At 49.7% G+C, this 14896-nt stretch overlaps 1 pseudogene; it reads right to left on the reverse strand.

Annotated features, from left to right (window-relative positions):
- Positions 1 to 5514: 5514 nt before the first annotated feature.
- Positions 5515 to 14896, reverse strand: part of LOC141027309 (diphosphomevalonate decarboxylase MVD2, peroxisomal-like) — a 29475-nt pseudogene continuing 20093 nt past the window's right edge.

Raw genomic sequence — 14896 nt, forward strand, 5'->3', positions numbered from 1 at the left:
TGTGTGTCTTTGTAACAAACTCAAAATTTAAAATATATCCACGTGGGGGTGCCTACACTCCCTGCTCACATGCGATTTTTTTATCTTGTGTGTTATTGATTAGGTTGTTGTCGTCTTTTCATGACACCTATTACAACATAGATGGTCGAACGACCTAGCTAATCTGATCAGCACAAATCAAAGGCACCCGCCGGATATCCAAGGAGAAACAGTCAAAATAAATGAGGGTTTGGCATGTTTACAATTTCAGCGAGCACTTCCATTTGGGAACAACTAGCAAATTGGTCGTCGCAAATGTGAGTGCACCATCTTTAGTGCGCAGACATCAACTTTATATCACACGTAAAGTACTACAAATGGTAAATATAATATAAAAAATTATTTGTATATGTCCAATGTGCCTAGCCCATATTATCTATCTATATTGATATTATAAGGTATATAATCTTAATTTAATCAGGGGATCAGTAGTGTATTCATGTTATTTTAAAGACTACAATATTGCGAAACGACCTAGATATTTTGTAGTATTTCCATACAACAGTCAAATTTAATCTCATTAATTGATTACACATAATTGACATCCAACACATCCTTCTCTGAAGGACCCCTGGCCTTGGCCCCAACCACATCCATCAATGACACCTAGCTTAGTTAGAAATAGATTAAAAAAACGGAAACTCACAGGAGCGCTCGTCCTCGCCTGGTCACGTTATCATCCACTGTTCAACAACTTCCAGATCTGACACATCGTCTCTTGTGGGACAGAGTTGCTTTTAATGTTCTAATGAGTGGAGAACTTCAGGGCAGTAATGTCGTTTGGATGGTCGTCCAGACTTGACGAGGGAGTTGACTTTGTACCCACAGCCCAATTTGAGGCGGGTTGCACATGGGCTGTTTGGCCGGTCCGCAAAATCTTTTTTGAAAACCCTGTTAGTACACATCGCCAGTTACAGGTTTATTCAGCCAGCAAAATCCAATAGTTACACAAATTCTGTTCCTCACACCACACAGGAAAATTGATACACCTTTTTTCTACAAATGACTGCCCTACTCTACACCATCAATTAAATCCGGCACTTGCACTTTGTGAAGCCACCTACACCACAATTGGTGCACGTCGGTCCTTTCCTAGGTTTCTTTGGTATGCCCCCCCCCCCCCCCCCCCCCTCTTTGACTCTCTTTTCAAAGTCCTTTTCATCTTTCCCTCGCGGTACTTGTTCGCTATCGGTCTCTCGCCTGTATTTAGCCTTGGACGGAGTCTACCGCTCGATTTGGGCTGCATTCCCAAACAACCCGACTCGTTGACGGCGCCTCGTGGGGCGACAGGGTCCGGGCCGGACGGGCCTCTCACCCTCCCAGGCGCCCCTTTCCAGGGGACTTGGGCCCGGTCCGTCGCTGAGGACGCCTCTCCAGACTACAATTCGGACGGCACAGCCGCCCGATTCTCAAGCTGGGCTGCTCCCAGTTCGCTCGCCGTTACTAGGGGAATCCTTGTAAGTTTCTTCTCCTCCGCTTATTTATATGCTTAAACTCAGCGGGTAGTCCCGCCTGACCTGGGGTCGCGGTCGAAGCGACGTGCGCTTCGTTGCTGGGTCGTTCTGAGGCCATAATGTCGGCTGCGCGTCGGATGCACTGCGTTGATAAAGCGAGGACGCCCACCATGCGCTGTGTCCGGCGCGGTACACCGGCAGCCCGATCTTCGGTCCACCGCCCCTTGCGAGACGAGGGACCAGATGCCGCATCCCGATTCCCGATGAGGGTGGTTGGGAGCGTGTTTTGGCGTGACGCCCAGGCAGGCGTGCCCTCGGCCGAGTGGCCTCGGGCGCAACTCCGAATGTGCTTGCTTGTTCCACCATCATCTGCCTCGCCAAGTTTTTTTATTCATTTTCTTCTTCGAATTCTTGAATGCACGTTGAAAAGAACTACTCCCTCCGTTCCTAAATATAAGTCTTTGTAGAGATTCTATTAGGTGGACTACATACGAAGCAAAATGGATGAATCTACACTTAAAATGCATCTATATACATCCGTATGTGGTTCATAGTGAGATATCTACAAAGACTTATATTTAGGAACGGAGGGAGTAGTAGCTAGACTAAATGGATGGATTGTAGAGAACGAACAGTAGTAGAAGATGTGTACGTGAAGGAACTGTAGCTGATCGGAAGTAGCACATGTATAGTACGAAAATCCATAGGAGCTCATGAGGTCGCCTACTCATGGAAGCGCTAGGCACAGAATGACGTGCGCTAAATATAATGCGCGACTTTGAAAGCAAAACAACACGTAATGTTACGTGTGCACGGAAGCACCGTCGTGGGGGTTACTACGTGATTAATAAATTACTAGTAAAATGCCCGTGCGTTCCTACGGGCCATAATGCGGGTAAATGAATCAAATAGATTATTAAGTGACATAAATAAGTGATGAAAGTGAACAAAATCATGGCTTGCATTCTTCATTTAAGATTGGTCAGCAATATGATCCATCCACCAATAAGACTTGATTCATGCACAAGCTTTTGCATCACATTTGTAGAGCAATCAAGGTTTTAGCAACTTCATAATTGAACAATTATATGATATCTCAATGTTATAAATTCTCCTTCACCTGAAGGTCCACGGGAATGGTGACCACGGTCTCCATCTTGAGATTTTTTTTGTGGAACAGGGCATGCAGTAGGGTCACGAGGGCTTCGCTGCATGGGGACATTGACTTTGTTGGTTTCATGTTGACAAATGAAGTGTGAACCTTAATTCAATGGAAGTCACTGGCTTTTCAATGCGCGGTGATTAGCTTTGTTCCTTTTATGTTGGCAAAATAAGTGTCACCCATATCATGACCAGGAGTATAGTACATTTCTAATGCTTCCTAGGCAAGTATTTAGTTGGTTTAGCAAATTCAAATGAATGTCAAAAAAAAATTGAGACATGATTTATAGCCAATAGTAAACGTGTACGTGCCAACATAAATAAATAAAAGTAACTGTTGTGTGGCAATGCACATATGAACTAACGCACAAAAGTTTGGAGTATATACTAAGTATGCTACTTGAAACTCAAGCTAACATTAATATATATGTTCATGAAAGTAAACATCTCTTGTGAAAATGTGTTTGCTTCACCCGAGGAATTGCGAACCAATACAAAAGGTGTACTTATCTGCTAACAGAAAATAGTTTCCACTTCTCTTAAAAAAAGCAAGTCATGAAATAACAATAACAACGAACTACAAAAGTTCATATTTCTAACTTGTAATGGGGCAAAGAAGCATCTCAGTAAAAGTTTTGACCATGCAATTAAATGAAACTTTTTTTCACAATTATGCAAATAGTGAACATACCCAGAAAAATATCTCCAATTTTTCTTTCGGCTGCATACAGCAGTTTGTTTCAAATAATACTAATTTACATAGAGCCCGATGGCAGCAATACCAGGAATAGAAATTGTTCGATGGCAGAAACCAGGAGACCAAAGAATCGACGATGGATATAGAAATATCTAGGCTATACATACATACCAGCCATCCGGCTGCACTTTTGGCTTAACATCGCCCAACTCCACTCCGAGTTGCTCCAAAGTCTTCTCTAACTCGAGCAAACATACCCAGGCAGGTTCAATCACTCTCATGCCCCTCATGTTAGGCAATAACAGTGAAGAATGGCCTTGTAATGCCATCAATGGAGGTTACCCCTAATGATTCATCTAGAATGGCTTTCACAGTAAGCAAAAGAATAGGAATTAAACGCTTCCTGTAAAAACCTAGCTAGATCCTACAACATTGCAGGAAGGTGGAATCAAGTTCCGTAGTGTAGCACTTGATGGCACACCATCATGCATATTTTCAGTAATCCAGACTGAAGTAGGGCTGTCGGGAACACTGTTGAGGAGAATGCTGAAAGTGGACGTCAGCAACAATGTCGTCATCCACTCTCGAAACCTTGGGGGAACCCCCTCCTTTGGAACAGGTCAAGCAGGTATTCCCATTTAACTGAATCAAAATCCTTCTTGATGTCCAACTTGAGCAGAAGCGATGGCGTGTTGGTTCGTTGGAGATGGTGAGCATAGTTGCGTACATACATGAAGTTGTCATGAATGCATGCTTCAGGGTGACCCGTTATCGCCCCTTATTTTTGTCCTTGCGATTGACCCCTTTCAGCAGATTTTGGACGTGGCTACGGCCAATGGTAGCCTGGCCAAATTACGTGGTTGCGGGGCTTGTCTTCGCACCTCCTTGTGTGCGGATGATGCAGCGTTTTTTTAAGCCTATTAAGGAGGACATGGACATGCTTGCCTCCATCCTCCAGAGCTTTGGCAATGTCACCGGTCAAGTTACAAATATCCATAAGAGCTCGTTGGCCCTTATCAGATGCTCCAATGTCGATCTGGACATGATTTTGGGTGACTTCCTGGCGGTCTGAGCTCAATTCCCCTTGAAGTACCTCGGCCTTCCTCTTTCTATTCACCGGTTGTGGCTGTGGACTTCCAGCATTTGCTTGATAAGATTGCCAGAAAAATCATGCCCGTTCGAAGGAAGTTCCTTACGATGGCTGGCAGGAGCACTTGGGTAAAGTCGGTTGTCACTTCGCTGGCCATCCACCACCTCACTTCGCTTGTCGTACCCAAATGTCTTCCATTGGCAAGTTGCAACAAGCTTTCCTTTGGAGTGGCACAGATAAGGTTTCCGATGGAAATGTAAGATCAGATGGGCCAACATTTGCAAGCCTAAGGATTTGGGCGGGGGCCAACATTTGCAAGCCTAAGGATTTGGGCGGGGGCCAACATTTGCAAGCCTAAGGATTTGGGCGGGTTGGGCAACCTGGACATGGAAAATTTCGCGTGTGCATTGCGTCTCCAGTGACCTTGGCAGGCTTGGAAGGACCCGAGCAGAGCTTGGGTTGATTTAGGGCACCTGTGCGATGAGGAAGACATGGCGCTCTTTTATGAGTGCACCACCATCACCATTTTCAATGGAAAGAGGACCCCCTTTTGGCACTCCCCGTGGCTTGGGGGGCACAAGCCAAAAGACATCGCCCCCTCCATTTTCGCAATTCCCAAACACAAGAATGTCACTGTCCATATGGCTCTCACTACCTGGAGAAACTTCCACAATGTGGAGTGATGGCACCACACGGTGGGCGTCAATGCCAACGTGAGAAAGGGCCTTGCATCCCTCGTCATGATAAGTCTCTCGGGGGATTTGCTACAAGCGGAATGCACGGGTGTTTAGAAATGTGTCATCCTTGCCAACTGTAATCACATCCAAGATTAAGACCGATGTTGGGTTATGGGGGTTGGCGGGGGCTAAGCGTCTGTGTTCTTTAATGCCACAGAAGTAGGCTTATTTTTTGGGGTCGTCCTTTGACGGCTGGCTATGTATTTCCAAACTCTTCTTAATTCATGAGATGAGGCAAATCTTTTGCCTCCGCTTCAAAAAACTGACTGAAGTAGATATCAAGTACTTGAGGCATTAAAAAAATTTAACAATGTATGAAAAAAATCTAATAAGATCTATAAGCAAGTTGTTTTTCCTCTATGTTGAATAAGTGAAATATAAGAGTAACAAACTCTCATAACTACGGAAATATTTTAGTAAAATGAAGATGTGAAATATAAGAGTAATAAACTCTAATAACTACGGAGATATTTTAGTTAATTTACATATTTCTAAAGCAAAAGTGTTGCCAATTAATTAAATTACAAGTGATGATACAAAGTAAACAGGATCCCATGTATACAATAGTAACAAAATATGCCTTCATTAAAAATAGTATCTTAACAGGACAGTCTTAACTGTTTGTGTTGCACAACCTTGTGGTTTTTCCATGTCTCCGACAGCCTTTACGCACAACTTTGACCTTGTTTATCACAGTTCATGACGAATCTCCTGCTAAGGTAGAGATCATAGAAACCTTTATTGCACTTTCCAGTTTCTGGCCCAAAGAAAACATACGACTTAACACATCCAAAAGCCCACAATAGTTTGCACACTTCAAACCTGAAGCAAGACTAACCAGTTTATCCACTCATTTTCTTCCCATGCATCATTGCCTATTAATATTATGCAAGCAATAACATTAGGAATAGCAAAGCCAATGGAGTACTAACTGACACTATTCCTAAATATTCCCTCCGAACTAATGCAGTCAAAATAATTTCAGAAGTTGCTAAATCGAAGATACTTATTTTGGGATGAAGGGAATAGATGATCAGGCCATCCTAGAACTAATGCAGTCAAAATTCTGAAATTTGGATAACTAATAAACACAAACAGTTTGATTCTGGCTCAAATATATGGTACAGGCATAGTCAAAAAAAATGGTACAGGTATATTTTTATAGTATCAAGTTAACTGTCAAGGACCTCGGTGCCCAAGACAGCCGGACCTCGACTACGTAGTTCGTAGTCTCGGTTGATAGGAGCGCTAGGGTTTTTGCCTAACTGCTCAATGGCGCAGGAGATGAGATTAGGAGTAGAGGAAGAGGTAGGAAATAATGATTTATTGCTTGCCGTCAAAGGGTGCAGATTACACGATATATAAAGGCCTCATGGGCTGCTAACAAACTGGAAACTATGCCTAACAAACTACTCCTGGACTCTAGGAACCAATGTATACGGATCAGGACTCCTTGCCCCGATCACGCCTCGCCAGCTGTGGCCGTCGGCTGATGCTCCTGGGCGTGTGGCCCGCGCCTGTACGCAGCGCCCCACATGACAGCTCTCCCCCCTCGACGAGCAGCTCGTCCTCGAGCTGAAAAGTGGGATAGCGCTCGATGAAACTGTCAAGATCCTCCCATGTTGCCGATGATGCAGCCTCGCCCTTCCAGTGGACAAGGAGCTGGCGAACGCCACGTGCTAGGCGTGAACGAGTCACGCGTTCTGGTTCCGGGACAGCCGCACCGTTGTGGATCGGAGGCAAACCCGGCGGTGCAGTTGGAGGCGTGCGGAAGAACTTCTTGAGGAGGCCCACGTGGAACACGTCATGGAGGCGCGAGCGCGCCGGAAGCTCAAGGCGGTAGGCGACGTCGTTGACGACCTCCGAGATGCGGTACGGCCCGTAGAAGCGTGGCTTGAGCTTGCCCCTGGATGGCAAGTTGAGAGAAGACGCGGCGCGCTGGCGAAGACGAAACCACACCCAATCGCCGACGACATGCCGAACATCGCGATGGCGTCTGTCGTAGTAGGACTTGTAGACCGCCTGCGCCTGCTGTAGACGATAGCGGACGTCAGCGAGTAGCTCGTCGCGCTCCGCCATGCTCTTGGCCACGGCCGCCACCCTCGTGTCGCCTGGCTCGTAAGAGCGAATAGTGGGAGGGTCGTGGCCATACACGAGCTTGAACGGAGTTTCTTGGGTCGCTGTCTGGTAGGCGGTGTTGTAGATGTACTCGGCCCAGGGAAGCCACCGTAGCCACTGCCGCGGACGATCCCCTGTGAGGCAACGCAGGTACATAACAATGATCTTGTTAGCAGCCTCTGTTTGGCCATCCGATTGAGGATGGAACGCCGACGTCATGTGCAGCTTCGTCCCGGTGAGACGCATGAGCTCTCGCCAAAAAACCGAGGTGAAGACGGGGTCGCGGTCAGAGACCATGGACTGCGGAACGCCATGGAGGCGCACGATCTCGGCGAAGAACACTTGTGCCACCAACTCCGCCGTGTACGGGTGGGCCAACGCCACGAAGTGGCAGTACTTGCTGAAGCGATCCACCACGGTGAGGATGACGGACTTCACGCCCACGCGAGGAGCGCTTCCACGAAGTCGATGCCGACATCAGTCCAAAGGCCCGTGGGCACCGGCAGTGGAAGCAGCAGACCGGCGGGGTGCAAGTGCTCGGACTTGTACCTCTGGCAAGTACCGCAGGCGCGGACGTACTCTTGCACCGTCGTGCGAAGGTTAGGCGTGTGGAAGTCGCGGCGGAGACGATGCAGCGTGCGCAGGACGCCTTCGTGCCCGTCGTCATGCACTGCGGTGAGGAGCTCCTGGAGTAGTGGGGACGACGGCGGAATGTAGAGGCGGCCGTTGAAAGTGACGAGGCCGTCGGAGAGCGACCACGGCAGCTGCCGCGTGCCTGCCGTGATATCCTCGCGCAGCGCGACGAGCGCCGGGTCGGTTGACGTAGCTTGCCGTAGGCAATCGATGAAGTCGAAGCGAGGACCCGATATCGCCATGACCGTCGTCTCCTCCGTGTCGCGGCGGGAAAGGGCGTCCGCCACCGTGTTTGTACTACCTGCCTTGTACTCCACGGTGAAGTCGAACCCCAGTAGTTTGCCGACCCAATGGTGCTGCGGAATGGTTGCCAAACGCTGGTCAAGGAGGAATTTGAGACTGTAGTGATCAGTTTTTACCACAAATTGGCGGCCCCAGAGGTATGGTCTCCAATGACGAATAGCGAGCACCAGGCCGATGAGTTCCCGTTCATATGCTGCCAGGGAACGGTGACGAGGCGCGGCCGGCCGGCTAAAGAAAGCCACCGGGTGCTGGTCCTGGGGAAGGACGGCCCCGAAGCCGTATGTAGAGGCGTCACACTCGACGATGAACGGCCGTGTGAAGTCCGGCAACGCGAGGACGGGAGCCGTGGTGACCGCCGTCTTGAGGGCGGTAAAAGCTGCTGCCGCCTCCGGCGACCAGGAGAAGCCGTCCTTGCGAAGGAGGGCCGTTAGGGGCGCGGCGACCACGCCAAACTCCTTGACAAACTTGCGGTAGTACCCCGCAAGGCCGAGGAACCCCCAGACCGCGCGCGCCGAGCGTGGCTGCGGCCAGTCGGCCACTGCCTGCACCTTTTCCAGGTCCATGGCCACTCCTGCAGCGGAGATGGTGTGACCCAGGTAGGAGATTGACTCGACGGCGAACGCGCATTTGGATCGCTTGACGAAGAGCCGGTGCTGGTGCAGGACGGTGAAGACGGTGCGCACATGTCGGAGATGGTCGGCCCACGTCTCGCTGAAAATGAGGATGTCGTCGAAGAAGACGAGAACGAAACGGCGCAGGTACGGCCGCAGCAGATTGTTCATGAGTGCCTGGAACGTCGCCGGCGCGTTGCAGAGGCCGAACGGCATCACCAGGAACTCGTAGAGGCCGTCGTGGGTGCGGAAGGCGGTCTTTGGGATGTCCTCTGCGCGCATCCGCACCTGGTGGTAGCCGGAGCGCAAGTCGAGCTTGGTGAAGAAACGAGCGCGCCGGAGCTCGTCGAGGAGTTCGTCCACCACCGGGATCGGAAACGCATCCTTGACGGTGATGGCGTTCAGGGCGCGGTAGTCGATGCAGAAGCGCCAGGACCCGTCGGGCTTGCGGACCAGCAGTACCGGCGAGGAGAATGCGGAACAACTCGCTCGGATGATGCCCTGGGCGAGCATGGCGGCGCACTGACGCTCCAGCTCGTCCTTGTGCGCGGCCGGGTAGCGATACGACGGACGGCCACCGGAGCGGAACCGGGCAGCAGGGTGATGCCGTGGTCGCGGCCGCGGGGTGGTGGCATGCCGGAGGGTTCGGCGAAGATGCCGTCGAACTCGGTGATGATGGCGTCGAGGAAGTCGCGGCCGCTGCATGATTTCAGGGCTGGTCCAGCCAGTCCTGCAATGCCGCGCCAGCACACCCGATGGCCCTCCCGCCAGAACGTCATGGAGAGGGTGCGGAAATCCCACAGGATCGGTCCAAGCGTCGCAAGCCACTGCGTGCCCAGGACGACGTCGTAGCCCGCGAGCGGCAAGGCGAGGAAATCCTCCGAGAACGCCTCTTGGTCGATGTGGAAGGACACGGCGCGGTATGCGCCCTGGCACGGAACGCGCTCGCCGTTGGCCACCGTTACGCGCATCTTCTCAGGGGTGGGGGATGGCAGTGTAGCACGGGCGGCCGCCTCCTCGGCGATGAAGTTGTGGGTGGAGCTGGAGTCGATCAGGGCGAGGAGGGAGACACCCCCGAGTGTGATATGCATCTGCATGGTCTCGCTCGTGCGCACGCCGGAGATTGCGTGGAGCGAGATCCGAGGGTCGGCCGGCGAGGCATCAGCGGTGGCGGAGGCCGCGTCGTCGTCGTCGTCTGGCGCCAGGTCGAGGAGAAAGATGCGCTGACACACGCGGTTGTGGCCCCTGCCAAACTTCTCATTACAATTGAAGCAAAGGCCCAGGCAACGGCGTTCCTCCATCTCCGCCTGTGACAGGCGTTTGATTTGGCGCCCTTCCGGCAGAACGGGGGCAGGCTGGGGTGCGGCTGGTGGTGCCGGTGCGGGGGGCGCGAGGCGTGGTACGGGCGCCGACAGGATGCCCTTCTGCTGAAAACGAACCGGTGGCGCGGAGGTGAGCGCGCACTGGTCGCGCAGCTCCAACTTGCGGGCGAGACTCATGGCGACGGCGAGGGACTGCGGGTTGTGGATCTCCACGTCGAGGCTGAGGGGTGGCTGGAGTCCCGCGGTGAAGATCTGAACCTTTTGTGTCTCCGATAAGAAGCCTGCCCGGGGAAGGAGCGCCTCAAACCGCTCCTGGAAGCGACGACGGACGTCGTGCGCTTGCACGCCATCAGTTCGCCCAGCGGGTTAGCGCGCAGAGGTGGCCCGAAGCGGAGATTGAGCAGCTCGGTGAAGCGGCGCCACGGAGGTGTGCCCTCGTCGCGCTGGACCTGCATATACCACAGTTGGGCAGTACCCTCGAGATTGTATGACCCCATCCACACTTTCTCCTCCTCGGTGATCCGTTGTTGATGGAAGAAGGACTCGCATCTGTTGATGAATGCGAGAGGGTCGGACTTGCCGTCGAACTTGGGGAAGTCCATCTTCTGAAACCGGGGTGGTCGATCGTTGTGGTGCTGCCCATCGTGGGCCCCGTCAGCGCCCGACGAGGAGGCGGACTTCTCCTTCTGCAGTGCGGTGACGGACGTCTGCAGGGACGCCACCGTTGCAGTCAAGGCCTCGATCATCTTGGCCAAATCAGCGGTGGTTGGTTCTGCCATGGCGGAAGTAACCGAGGCGACGGCGGATGGTGGCGATGGAGGTGGGCTTGGCGCGGACGCATGGGTGGAGGCGGGCTGCGGAGGCGTGGACAAGGAAGAGGAACGCCTGGAACCCGATACCAAGTTGTCAAGGACCTCGGTGCCCAAGACAGCCGGACCTCGACTACGTAGTTCGTAGTCTCGGTTGATAGGAGCGCTAGGGTTTTTGCCTAACTGCTCAATGGCGCAGGAGATGAGATTAGGAGTAGAGGAAGAGGTAGGAAATAATGATTTATTGCTTGCCGTCAAAGGGTGCAGATTACACGATATATAAAGGCCTCATGGGCTGCTAACAAACTGGAAACTATGCCTAACAAACTACTCCTGGACTCTAGGAACCAATATATACGGATCAGGACTCCTTGCCCCGATCACGCCTCGCCAGCTGTGGCCGTCGGCTGCTGCTCCTGGGCGCGTGGCCCGCGCCTGTACGCAGCGCCCCACATGACATTAACATCGACAGGAAAAGAGTACTGATATATTTTTACAGTACCTAGTTCGCACCGATTAAAAAAAAGTACTAATCAACAGGTAGGTGAGTTCACTCCGTTCAATCATTTATAGGAAGTCCTCATCGCTGATGTCCATCTAGATCATCTTGTCTTCCTTGTCCTGCTCGTCCCTCAACGGCTTTTACTTTTACAGAATCTTCTACACTCTAGGGAGAGACTTTATTCCTACATCCAAGGTGTTAGGCTTGGCAGTATCTTGCTATAACTTTAGCGGTCCAAAACATATCTTACTAAACCGCCCTGCAGCAATGAGGAGATCAGCACTGACACCAAAAAAATTATAGCCAAGCAATAGTACAAAAGTCATCCCCTAACGATACGTCAATAGAATTCTGTTGCCAACCCGTAAATACGAACCAACTGTGGTTGTCCAATGTGGTCGCATCGACCCATATCCTGCAAAGGATGCTCAAATGCCGGACTTCAACAACAGAGAGACTATGCCATCTAATTTAGGCATTTCTATTTAACCTCAAAAAATCATTTATGATCTGAACCTTTCAAATTCGTTAATTCAACGTCCAGGTCGGCGAAATGCAGTTCCTCTAAAAAAAATTGAATGAGTGACTGTAGGTACAGTAGTGTGACCATAAGTATGGGCGATGAAACTACATGTTACCGTCCATAATCATGTTCTTGGGCTCTGCTTTGCCATGTGCATACCAAGGTGCCTGAAACCCCAAACTTATTATCTCCCAAATAATTACCAACCAAACAGGAAGATGACGAAGGATTCCAATAGCTAAATTAATGTACAAGCAAGCATTAATAGCAATACTTCAACACGAGAAATTGGAGATTAAAAAGAGGAGTCATAATATGTAGTATCATTTACCTTAGACTGAAGCTTGGTTAAGAAGAGTGCAGTCACCAATTAAGCTTGGTTCCTCATAGCAGCTAGAAATCACTTCATCAATCGGTGGAACATCACACTTTTTTTTAACATCACTCCACTATGGCACTCCTTCAAAGAATTATTATGTCTGGACCACAACGCCAGCGAAACCCATCCTGCCCAGCAACCGTGAGATGAAGTGAGTAGTTAAAGTAAAGATAAATCAAGGAATGAGAGCATATGCCGACATCTGTGCTCTGTAGCGAGGCCAGTCTCCATCGTACAGGTCGCGCACTCTGTGGAGCCCATTACCACGTCAAGCACTTAGCATGTGGTGTCGTTGGCCTGTCCGGGCGTCCTACGAATGTCAACTCAACGTAGGAAAAAATAGACCACTAAACCCACGATACATGGGCAGCAAAGAACACATCAAGATCAAGCGAAAAACAATAAGATCATATCATGATGAGGAGAGCCTGTGCCGCTACCTTGTCAGGTTATATGTCAACGACGGAACCGATTCCTCATCGGCGTCGGAGAATCGATGGCCACCATGTCTCCGGAGCCGGTGAAGGCTCCTGGCATAGCAGCAGAGGAGGACACGCCTGATCTCCTTGGCTACAAGGCGGTGAAGCAAGAGGAAATAGTTGTCGCCCCTGGCGGCGGAGGTGGGTTTCACGTGGCCTCCGGCCACAACGCTTATGACAACACACAAAACAATCAAGAAGAGGAATAACTACCAGCCTTGATAGGAAAAGGACATGAAGGATCGACGCAAACCGAACTGAGTTATTGCAAAATAGAGGAGGACGAGAACAGATTCCTTTCTTGACTGGACTATCAAATATCGCAGATGCATTTTCCTGTGTGAGGGTCGTGATCAGTGGAAGTGTGTTAACCGATATGAATTTGGCAATGGCAGATGCTCTGAACTTGCTGTCAGCACAATGAATGGTACATTTATATCGAATTCATAGGCCAAAATCATCTAATATACATAGGAAGGCTGCTGGAAGCTGAACCAAGTTAGTGATGAAAATACCTTATACGTTCAACTTCTCCTCTTTCTTCAGCAAGACAAGACTGTTAGCTTTGTTAATCTTGATTCACATGTATCTGCATATTAGTTTGCTTGTCCATGCATATAGGTAGTTGTAGCAGGTGGAGCCTCGGAGAACATGCAGGAGGTGAGATGCGAGGAGCCGTGAGATATGGCGCATGGCGAGATGCCGAACGGTGGCGAGAGGCTGCTGTGTATGCATGTCCGAGGTTGCTAGCTGCTGTTGCATGAGTGGCCGGGTCGTGTGGTTCCTAGAGTGATTCTAGGAGAAGATCAGGTCATTAGTTAGTGGTGTGAGTGGGTGCGTGCATGCAGTTAGTGGGCGAGTGTGTGGCCCGGCTGCGTGGGCGTGAGTCTACTTAAGCACTTGTACGCATATTTGCTTTGAGAAAAGTATACAGAGAAGAGAAAAGGGTCGGCTGTGTGATACAGCGGCCACCAAATATCTGTGTTCTTTTGTTCTTGCGTGAGCTTTGAGAGGAAGGTAGACGAAGAAGAAGAGGAGCTGGCGATCAGCTCCAACAAAGACTACAGAGGTGCACTTGGCTTCAGGGTCAATGTGGAAAAGCTCAGCTACATTAGGACTAGTAGTATGCTAGAAGTTGAATGTGTCTTCCAGCCTTGAAGCAGCAGCAAGCTCATTACTTCGAGCACCCTACAACATTTGACATGATTTATTGACCACAACACTACAGTCTGCAATATCTAAACTCCAGGCACTGCTACTCTTAGTGAAGGTACACATATGAGTATATGACTGCTTTCCTTTGTAGTTATATTAGTAGCCATGATTGGTGGTTGGAATATTAATTAAGCTGGCCATACGATATTACTGCTACTCTTAGTCATCTTTCAAACACAACAAACTTGACATGCATATATACAGAGAATATAATGCTAAGTAATGAATGGAAGAAAAAGAATAACATAGTTGAGACACTTATTTTGCGATGGAGGAAGTAGAAAATAGGATGAAACCAGAGCTCAGCGTTAAAAGATAGCTTGAAGAAATAAGATGGGTATCTATATATGAGTGGAGTTATACCTAAATTCCTTGTTCTGTCCAAGCAAGATCAGTCATGAGCACATCATCAAATTGGTACACTATGCAACATATATCATCAGTAGTGCAAGTGGCAAACTTTGCATTTGATTGTCAGGAAATCCCTCTGCGAGAAGAAACATCTTGTTGTAAAGAAGTACAAGATATGGATTGCATCAATGAATTAAGTCTCCGCAAAAAAATTCAATGAATTAAGTCCCCCAAAAAATTAAATAATGCATGCTCTGTTGGTGTTAACATAGATATGTCTACATTGCTTAGTTTGTGTGATGCAGTTTAATATACCCACAAAATAAGTTGAATTGTTCGTAATCGGTGCCATTAAATCACAATGTGAGCCAAACTTAGGACTGAGAAGGGATTAGGGAGAGAGGGGCTATTACATGAATCTGCTACCTGCTGACGGTGGGGGTGTATGAGGTGAAAAGGCTTCTTGCAGGGGG

Source organism: Aegilops tauschii, chromosome 7 (genome assembly GCF_002575655.3).
Source record: "Aegilops tauschii subsp. strangulata cultivar AL8/78 chromosome 7, Aet v6.0, whole genome shotgun sequence".
Taxonomy (NCBI): domain Eukaryota; kingdom Viridiplantae; phylum Streptophyta; class Magnoliopsida; order Poales; family Poaceae; genus Aegilops; species Aegilops tauschii.